Below are 10,640 nucleotides of genomic sequence, written 5' to 3'. Positions count from 1 at the left end.
GAGGGGCAGAGAGAGAGGGGGACACAGGATCCAAAGCGGGTTCTGTACCGATAGCAAGAGATCCCAACACGGGGCTCAAACTCAAAAACTTTGAGATCATGACCTGAGCCAAAGTCGGACACTTAACTGATTGAGCCACCCAGGTGCCCCATGCATGCGCTTTATTGTTTGCTTTTCTAGCATTCCTGTGTTGACTGGGCATGTTCTTGAAAATGTTTTCCATTATCAGAAAATAAACTGGAAAGTCATTGAAAACCTGTAGGTCGTGATGTTCAGGTGACAGTTTCCTCCTCCCCCATTATTTGCAAAAATTCAAAGCCAAGGCCACCGTGCACCACAGGCTGAGTGGCTTAAAATAACAGAAATCTATTGTCTCACGGTTCTGCAGGCAGGGGCTTGAAATCCAGGTGTCAGCAGAGCCAAGCTCTCTCTGAAACCTGTAGGGAAATCCTTCCTAGCTCCTGGTAGTTGGCTGGCCGTCTTTGGTGTTCCTTGGCTTATGTATTAATCATCCCAGTCCTCCGCCTTCACATTGCCTTCTGGTGTCTCTGTCTTCATGTGGCTGTCTTCTTAGGACACTAGTCATATTGGATTAGGGACTCATCCTCTCTACTATGCCCTCATGTTAACTAATTGCACCTGCAAAGACCCTATTTCCAAATAACGTCACATTCTGGACATACCAGAGGTTAGAACTTTTTGGGGGGTAAGGATACAATTTAACCCATAGCAGTCATTTTTGGCAAGTTGTGAGATTCAGAAGCAAAGATATTTTCCAGTACATTTTATTTCTTCCAGATAACTTTAACATGTATTCTAATTTGAAACTTAATATAAGAATATGTCAATATATCTATAAACATTTTATTTTAGAGAGTGTATGCACACAAGCAAGGGAAAAGGACAGAGAGAGAGAGAGAGAGAGAGAGAGAGAGAGAATCTCAAGCAGGCTCCACACTGAGCACAGAATCTGACACAGTGCTGAATCCCACAATCCTGGGATCATGACCTGAGCCAAGATCAAGAGTCAGATGCTTAACCAACTGAGCCATCCACATGCCCTGAGAATATGTCAATATATTTAAAACTTAAAAAGAAGAAGGTATGTATTCTTCACTCATTCATTTGCCAGTTATGTGCCAAATGCTTTCATTGGCCAGATGCTACTCTAGCATTGAGGGTACAGTAGTGGGTGATACAGAAAACCCAAGACTTTTGTCTAATGGGAGATACAAATGAGACAACCAGGGCTTGATAATGAAATACACGTTTTTGTTATGTGCATTTCTAGAAATGGTTTGTGTAGTGAACTTGATACTGAGATGCACCAATGTTCAAAAGATAGACAATATAGGAAAAATATATAATTATTTCTGATTCTTATCTTTAAAAAAAAAAACAAACAACAATTGTAGGGGCACCTGGGTGGCTTAGTTGAACGTCTGACTTGGGCTCAGGTCAGGATCTCACAGTTCATGAGATCAAGCCCTACACTGGGCTCACTGCTGTCAGCACAGAGCTTACTTTGAATTCTCTGTTCGCCTCTTTTTCTGCCCCTCCCCAACTTTCTCTCTCTCTCTCTCTCTCAACTAAATTAAAAAAATTTTTAAATAAAATAAAAACTATTATAGAATAATTTTTTAAAGAAAAAAAATAGTGCAAAAGCTTAGAAAATAAAAGTCCCACCACTATTGGGGTGCCTGGCTGGCTCAGTCAGTAGAACAGATGACTCTTGATCTTAGGGTCATGACTTTGAGCCCCTTGTTGGGTATAGAGATTACTTTAAAAAATAAATAAAAGTTGGGGTGCCTGGGTGGCTCAGTCGGTTGGGCAGCCCACTACGGCTCAGGTCATGATCTCGTGTTCTGTGAGTTCAAGCCCCACATTGGGCTCTGTGCTGACAGCTCAGAGCCTGGAGCTTACTTCTGATTCTGTGCCTCCCTCTCTCTGCCCCTTCCCTGCTTGGTTTCTCTCTCTCTCTCTCTCTCTCTCTCTCTCTCAAAAATAATAAAAAAAATTTTTTTTTTAATTTTTTAAATAAAAGTCCCACCGCTGTCAATTCTACTACCTGTCAATATATACTGTTTGGAACATATCCTCCCAGTCTCTCTCTTTTTTTAATGTTTATTATTTTTATTTATTTATTTATTTTAATTTTACATTTATTGTTGAGAAACAGTGAGACAAAGTGTGAGCAGGGGAGGGGCAGAGAGAGAAGGAGACAGAATCTGAAGCAGGCTCCAGGCTCTGAGCAAGCAGTCAGCACAGAGCCTAATGCGGGGCTCGAACCCACAAACTGTGAGATCATGACTTGAGCCGAAGTCGGATGCTAACCAACTGAGCCACCCAGGCCCCCCAATGTTTATTACTTTTTGAGAGAGTCATAGAGAAAAGGAGAGAGAGAATAGCAGGCAGACTCCCTGCCATCAGCACAGAGCCAGACACAGGCTCAAACCCATGAAACGTGAGATCATGACCTGAGCTGAAACCAAGAGTTGAGCACTTAACCGACTGAGCAAACTAGGTGCCCCTCCGGTCTTTTTATGATATATGTAATCATTTTTACATTGTCTACATTAATACTTTAAATGCGTTTTTAAAGAGGAGTATCTGAGGGGCACCTAAATGACTCAGTTGGTTGAGCGTCCAACTTTGGCTCAGGTCATGACCTCACGGTTCGGGAGTTTGAGCCGCTGCTCAAACTGCTTTCAGCATAGAGCCCACTTTGGATCCTCTGTCCCCCTCTCTCTCTCTTCCCCTTCTCAGCTATCACTTTCTCAAAAATAAACATTAAAAAAAAGAAAAGAAAGGCGCACCTGGGTGGCTCAGTCAGTTGAGCGTCCAACTTGAGTTCAGGTCATGATCTCACGGTTTGTGGGTTCGAGCCCCGCGTCGGGCTCTGTGCTGATAACTCAGAGCCAGGAGCCTTCCAATTCTGTGTCTCCCTGTTTCTCTGCCCCTCCCCTGCTTATGCTCTGTCTCTCTCTCTCTCTCAAGAATAAGCATTAAAAAAGAATTAAAAAATCAATCAATCAGTAAATAAGAGGCGTATCTGAAAGGCTGCACCAGCAAAGGATAGAGCGACTCTCCTATACTAGAGAAGCTGGGAGTGGTCTCAAGGTAAGGAGGGTGCAGCCCAGTAGATGCAGAAGGTAGACTTTTGAGCTTGCCACAACCGAGACTCCATTACTGACTGTGTGATCTTAACCACTGAACCTCTCTAAGCATCCTCCTCCTTACCTGTGACATGGGGATATAGTTACTGCTTAATGAAGCGAATGTGAAAATTTAATGGAATAATATATGTGAAAAATTAGGAACATGCTTGCTCAGTAAATGGCTGGATATTCAAAACACACTTTTCGTTGTGTTAGATGATGAGTTGACTATTTTAAAGGTACAATATCAAAGTAACTTTAATAATAACAATAATAAAAGGCTTTTTCAGGAAGGATGTAAGTGCTACATGTATTGTAGAAAATGTACAAAATGAAGGTAAGCTTATACTCTTCGTCTGGAACACACACAAATAAAATTGCCCATATTTCTACCCCTGCTTACCCCCAAGAGATAGTCCCTGTTAACATTTTGGAGCATAGCCCCCCATCTTACTGAGGCATGTACTTATATACGTATATAAAGGAGAGCTTTAGTATTTACAAAAAATTTTTTATTGTCTACTATGTTGTGTTTTAGCATAATAAACTAGATCATTTATTTTTCTAAATTTAGGGTTTTTATGCTTTCTATTTCATTTTAATACAATTCAGTTACATAATTGTTTTAAAGTTATTGATGTTCATATTATAAAAAGCATGGGATGGGAGTTAAATCTAGGTTCAAGCTGTGTGGCCTCAGGCAAGTCACTAAACTCCTCTGAGCAATGAGAGCAGATGGGATTTAAAAAATAACCTCAAATTTTAGTATAAACGAAAATTCTCTATGAAAATGCTTACATTTAATTTGACTTTTCTGGCTCTGATAATATAACCGATAAGAACTTTTCATTAGGCGAAGTACAGTTCATTATTAATAACTTGAGCTATTAATGAGTACATTTATATAACCAGGGCTTCTTTGGAAGTCTGTATATTCTAGTACAGACTACTATCTCCACAATGGCTTTTGATGTATTCAGATGCCAATGCGAAAGGAGGAAAGAAAGGCTGGAGACCAGGGAATACATTTTCCAACTAACAAGATACAGACTTGACACCTTACTTTTTTTTTTTTTTTTAATGTTTATTTCTTTTTGAGAGAGACAGAGCATGAGGGGGAGGGGCAGAGAGAGAGAGGGAGACACAGAATCTGAAGCAGGTTCCAGGCTCCCAGCTGTCAGCACAGAGCCGGACATGGGGCTCCAACTCACAAGCTGCTAGATCATGACCTGCACTGAAGTTGGATGCTTAACTGACTGAGCCACCCAGGAACCCCCTTTCTGTATAAAGAAGGGAAAAAAGGCTACCAGATAGGAGAAGCTTATCACAGACCCCACCTCCAGGTATGTATTTAAAGACGTAATTCTGTTTGCCCTGTAATTTGTTTAATGGCTAAGCCTGCCATTTAGTTGCTTTGGAGAAACTACAATTATTGCAACATGTTAGTCCCATAGTAGGCATTTAACAGGACAGTTTGAATTATAAGTGGCACACAAGGTTTCTCTTTTTACAACAAACACCCTTTTGTACTACCAATTAAAATGAGAAATATGTGTATATTTTTTTAAATGTCTAAAGGAAGTATAACATAAAATGTCATATTAGTTTCAGGTGCACAACATAATGATTCAACAGTTATAAACATTGTGGAGTGCTCTCCATGATAAGTGTAGTCACCATCTATCACCATACAAAGTTATTACAATATTATTGACTACATTCTCTATGCTGTACTCTTCTTCCCAGTGACTTATTTGTTTTATAACCAAGTTTGTACTTCTTAATCCCCTTCACTTATCTTGCCTATCCCTTCACCCCCCTCTCCTCTGGCAACCACCAATTTATTTTCTTTATTCGTTTTTGTTGTTTGCTTGTTTTGTTCTTAGAAATCATGTGGTATTTGTCTTTTTCTCCCTTGGTACGTTTAGTATAATACCCTCTGGGTCCATCCAGGCTGATGCAAATGGCAACATTTCATTCTTTTCTATGGCTGAGTAATAACTTCATTGTATATCTATAAACATATCTTCATCCATTCATCAATCTGTGGATCCAGGTTGCTTTCATATCTTGGCTATTGTAAATAATGTTGCAACACACATAGGGGTGCATATATCTTTTCAAATTAGTGTTTTCACTTTCTTTGGATAAATACCCAGAAATAGAATTACTAGATCATATGGTACTTCTATTTCAAGTTTTTTGAGGAACCTCCATGCTGTTTCCACAGTGGCTGCACTAATCTACATTCTCACCAACAAGGCACAAGGGTTCTCTTTTTTCCACATCCTCATCAAAGCTTGTTATTTCTTGTCCTTTTGATACTAGCCAGTCTGACTGGTGTAAGGTCATAGCTCATTGTGATTGTGCTTTGCGTTTCCCTGATGAGTAGTGATATTAAGCATCTTTTCATGTGTCTATTGGCCATCTGTATGTCTTCTTTGGAAAAATGTCTATTCAGGCTTTCTGTCCATTTAAAAAAAATTTTTTTTTTAACGTTTATTTATTTTTGGGACAGAGAGAGACAGAGCATGAACGGGGGAGGGGCAGAGAGAGAGGGAGACACAGAATCGGAAGCAGGCTCCAGGCTCCAAGCCATCAGCCCAGAGCCTGACGCGGGGCTCGATCCCACGGACCACGAGATCGTGACCTGAGCTGAAGTCGGACGCTCAACCGACTGAGCCACCCAGGCGCCCCTCTGTCCATTTTTAATAGGATGATTTAGGGTTGTTTTTGGTGTTGAGTTGTATGATTTCTTTACATACTTAGGATATTCACCCCTTATTGGATATATCATTAGTAAATATCTTTCTCCCAGTCAGTAGGTTGCCTTTTCGTTTTGCTTATGGTTTTCTTTGCTGTGCATAAGTTTTTTAGTTTAATGTAGCCCCAATGATTTCTTTTTTGCTTTTGTTTCCCTTGCCTGGAAAATATATTTCCTGAGACATATCCGGAAAAATATGGCCAAGGTCAATGTTCGTGAGTTTGCTGCCTATGTTTTCTTCTAGGAGTTTTATGGTTTCAGGTCTCGCATTTAGGTCTTTAATCCATTTTGAGTCTATTTTTGTGTTTGGTGTAGGAAAGCAGTCCAGTTTCATTCTTTGTAGGTAGCTGTCCAGTTTTCCCAGCACCATTTGTTGAAGAGACTGTCTTTACTCCAGTTGCATATTCTTGACTCCTTTGTTGTAGATTAATTGACCTTACAAGCATGAGTTTCTCTCTGGGCTCTGTATCCTTTCCTGTTGATCTATATGTCTAATTTTTGTTCCAGTACCATACTGTGTGTGTGTGTGTGTGTGTGTGTGTGTGTGTGTGTGTGTGTGTGTGTGTTAGAGAGACAGAGAAAGTGCGAGTTGGGGAGAAGGGCAAAGAGAGAAAGAGAAAGAATCTTTAGCAGGCTCCATGCTCAACATGGAGCCCAACTTGGGGCTCAATCCCATGACCCTGGGATCATGACCTGAGCCAAAACCAAGAGTTAAATGCTCAGCCTACGGAGCCACCCAGGTGCCTGTATACTGTTTTGATTATTATAACTTTGTAATATGGCTTGAAATATGGTATTGTGATACCTCCAGCTTGGTTCTTCTTTCTCAAGATTGTGTTGGCTATTCAAAGCCTTTTGTGACTCCATACAGCTTTTATGGTTTTTTTGTTCTGGTTGTGTAAAAACAACACATATTTGTAATCATCATTTATGGGAAGATTTGAATAGGAGGATTCAGCAGTCAGAGTTCTTAGTTAGAAGCCACAGAAAGCAAAGCTGGTTGATTTAAGGAGAAGAGGGGTTTATTAGCACCTGCTGTCTAGCTTACAGCATTGCTGGGGTGGCTGGCGTCGCATTGGACGCTATGCGACAGCCTATGCATTGTCCACAATGACACCTAAAACCCCATCTGCTGAGAATAGCTCTCCATGCCACATGTACCACCAACTCTGCTGGAAGCACTCATGACTCAGATTCAGATGATTCAGAGTGAGAAGTGGATTGAGGCAACTAGGTCACTTGCCCCACTCCGGTTACAAAGGAGACTGGGATGGCAAGGGCCGTTGAGCTTCAGTACGAGAGCTGGGCCTTCCAACCGAGATTCATCACTCGGGGAATTCCCCAAAAGTATGAAGGGATTTGGATGCTGACAGCTAAAGGAAAACAAATATCACCTACCCAATAGTAGTTGTCCTAACCGTGAGTGTAGTTAGGGATTTAAATTACTCACTTATGAATAGTCCAGGTACAGCCAATGCCAAAACATCTTTAGCCTTAGCACTTCTGAGAGAAAAGGCAGGGAGGGTCCCCACTAATTTCCTAGACATAGGAGGTGTGTTCCTTGACTCCGGGCTTGAGATTCAGAAAGCATTATCACCCCAAAAACACTGCAGCGCAGTAATTTCCTGGCCTTACCAAAATAAGTCAGGTTTTCCTATTATACGCTCTTAAACACCCGTGCCTCTTATTGAAATGAGTATAAATGTTTACCAAGAGACACGTACAAGAATGTTCTTAGCAGCTTTACACATAATAGCCCCAAACTGGCAGTAACCCAGATGTCCGTCAACATTAGTGTAGTAGAAATGAGAATAAATTATGATATAGTCATAGAATACTACAGAGCAGTTAAAAAAAACAACTTGGTATTACATGTAAAACATGACACAGTGTTGAACAAAAGCCAGACCTGAATGCATACTGCACAAGCTGATTTATATAAAGCCTCCAAACGTGCAAAATTAAGCAAGGTTGACCTACAAAAATGGATCACATCAGAAGAGCCAGTTAGTAACTGGGAAGGGGAATAAGGAAGCATTCTGGGGTATGAGAATGTTCTATATACTGTTCTTGATGGTAGGTACATGGGTGTATACGTATTTAAATATTTATTTCGCTCTACCCTTGAGATTCCTTCACTTTTTTGTACTTAATATTTGTTCTATATCAATAAAAAGTCATTTTAAAAATTTAATCTCTGCTGGTGGAATTCAGAATAGAGGTTACCTCTAAGAGATGGTTATGTCTGGGAAGGGGCATGAAGGAGCCCCCTAGGGGTTATATGTTGATCTGGTTGATTACCTGGGTATCTACATAAAAATTCATCTAGCTGCACACTTAAAAGTTAGTTCTTTTTTTTTTTTTAATGTTTATTTATTTTTGAGAGAGACAGAGACAGAATGCGAGTGGGTTAGGGGCAGAGAGAGAGGGAGACACAGAATCCGAAGCAGGCTCCAGGCTCCGAGCCGTCAGCACAAAGCCCAATGCGGGGCTCAAACTGACAAACTGCGAGATCATGACCTGAGCCGAAGTCAGACACTGAACCGACTGAGCCACCCAGGCGCCCCAAAAGTTAGTTCTTTTTAACTGTACATATGTAATGCCTCAAATTTTTTAAGTTTTTTCATTTGAGAGAAAGAAAGTATGTGAGCAGAGAAGGGACAGAGATAGAGGGAGAGAAATTTTCAAGCAGGCTCCATACTGTCAGTGCAGAGCCCAATGCAGAGCTCGATCTCATGAACCATGAGATCATGACCTGAGCTCAAATCAAGAACCAGACACTTAACCAACTGAGCCACCTAGGTGCCCCTATAACTCCTTAATTTTTAATAATATGTTTGAAGAAAAGTATGTTTCCAGTTTATTTCTTTTAAGGTTTATTTCTTTGTTTTTGAGAGAGAGAGAGCGCGCATTCGTGAGCAGGGGAGGGGCAGAGAAAGAGGGAGAGAGAGAATCCCAAGGAGTCTCCATGCTGTCAGTGCAGAGTCCGATGTGGGGTTCGAACTCATGAATGATGAGATCATGACCTGAGCCAAAATCAAGAGTCAGACACTTAACCAACTGAGCCACCCAGGTGTCCTTGTTCCCACTTTAAAGCATCAATATAAATTTAGGAACACAGTCCTTTCATACATTGAAAACTGCTTAGTGTTCTAGTGGTCTCTGGAGAGTATTTATAGCTATGGCAACACAACAGTCTTAGGACTGTTGGTTTAATGAGTCCTGCTTGAAATCCAAGATTGTGTTTGTGACTTTGAACTAAATCCCACATCTGAGATGGCGGATTATGACCATTTTCTTTACCTTTTCCTTTATGAGCAGCTCAAACACAGAAAGTTACAAACGGATGAACCTGAAAATTATTTTTACCTGTTGAAAAGCTTGCACTCTAACGTGTTCATGCCTGCGAATTATCTTTGTGCATAGAGCCAGAGGCTGAAGGATTTATGACTGGTGGGGAAAATACTGTCTCTTAGTAATGTGTGAAAAACAGCAGCCCTTCCCTGTTTAAATCTTGTTTGTGATCAGGAAGCCTGCCAATGTGGTTAATATTCAAGGGTACTCTGCAGATTGTTCTTGCTGAAGGGCAAGCCCAAGTTAAACAGTGGGACAAATGTATGCACAACTACCTTCAAAAGTATGTGGACGGTGCCTGCCATGTGATCGAGCCACCCCGATGCAACAGTGTGACGGAAACAGTCTGTTGCTGTTTATACAATGAGTGGTGATATCCAGGATTTTCTTAGAAATCCTTGGGATTAAGAGTTTGAAATCAGAGAATATGGAGAGATTACATACTGCACAAATGTTATTGTAGGTGTCTGATGTCAACATGCCAATGTCAGTGAGTATTTCTCATGAGTCACTTGCACAGTATCACTCCTCCTCTATAGGTTGCTCTTTGATTTTCCCCTATGCTCACAATGAGAAATTGGTACTGAACGATTGGACTGTGGAAACTCCTCTTCGTCTTTGTGACCCTCAAGTCTGTATCAGCTCACATGTGGGCTGGAACAGCTGCCTCCCTTGTCTTTCCACCTCCATTTTGCAATGTTAGTTGAATATGACTTGAGCACCTCCCATACACAAAGTGGATGCTTTGCTTACACAGCTTGTGAAAACCATGGATTTTTCTTTCACAGAAGTCATTCGTGTGCCATCTGCTCATGAACTTTGTTGGAAGCAACAGAGTAGAGTGACTGATGGCTGAGAGTACTAGCTGTGGAACCAGACTGCCTGGGTCCAAATCCTGGTGATGCCACTTACTTGCTATTTAACGTTAGACAAGTGACTTCACCTCTCGGTGCCTCAGATTCCTTATTGTGTAATGGGAATAACACCGCTGACCCCCTGAGGCTTTTGTGAAGATTAATTGAACTAAAACATGTAAAACACACTTAGGACAGTGTCTTAGCACACAGTAGCCGACAAAACATTTGCAAATTATTAGCAATTTTTCATAAAACATGCTTTTTTTCTAAAGTATTTATGGTAACGAATTCTCTTTGCTCGTGATAGGGCAGGAGACTGAAGGATGTATAGCAGGTGGGTAAAATGCGGTTTATTAGAAATGTGAGAGGGGTGTCTGGCTGGATCAGTCAGTGGAGCGTGCAACTTTTGATCTCGAGGTTGTAATTTCGAGCCCCATGTTGGGTGCAGAGATTACTTTAAAAAAAATCGTAAATTGGGGCGCCTGGGTGGCTCAGTCGGTTAAGCGG

Source organism: Puma concolor, chromosome A1 (genome assembly GCF_028749965.1).
Source record: "Puma concolor isolate L17-30 chromosome A1, mPumCon1.1.hap2, whole genome shotgun sequence".
NCBI lineage: Eukaryota > Metazoa > Chordata > Mammalia > Carnivora > Felidae > Puma > Puma concolor.
This window is presented reverse-complemented; position numbering follows the sequence as displayed.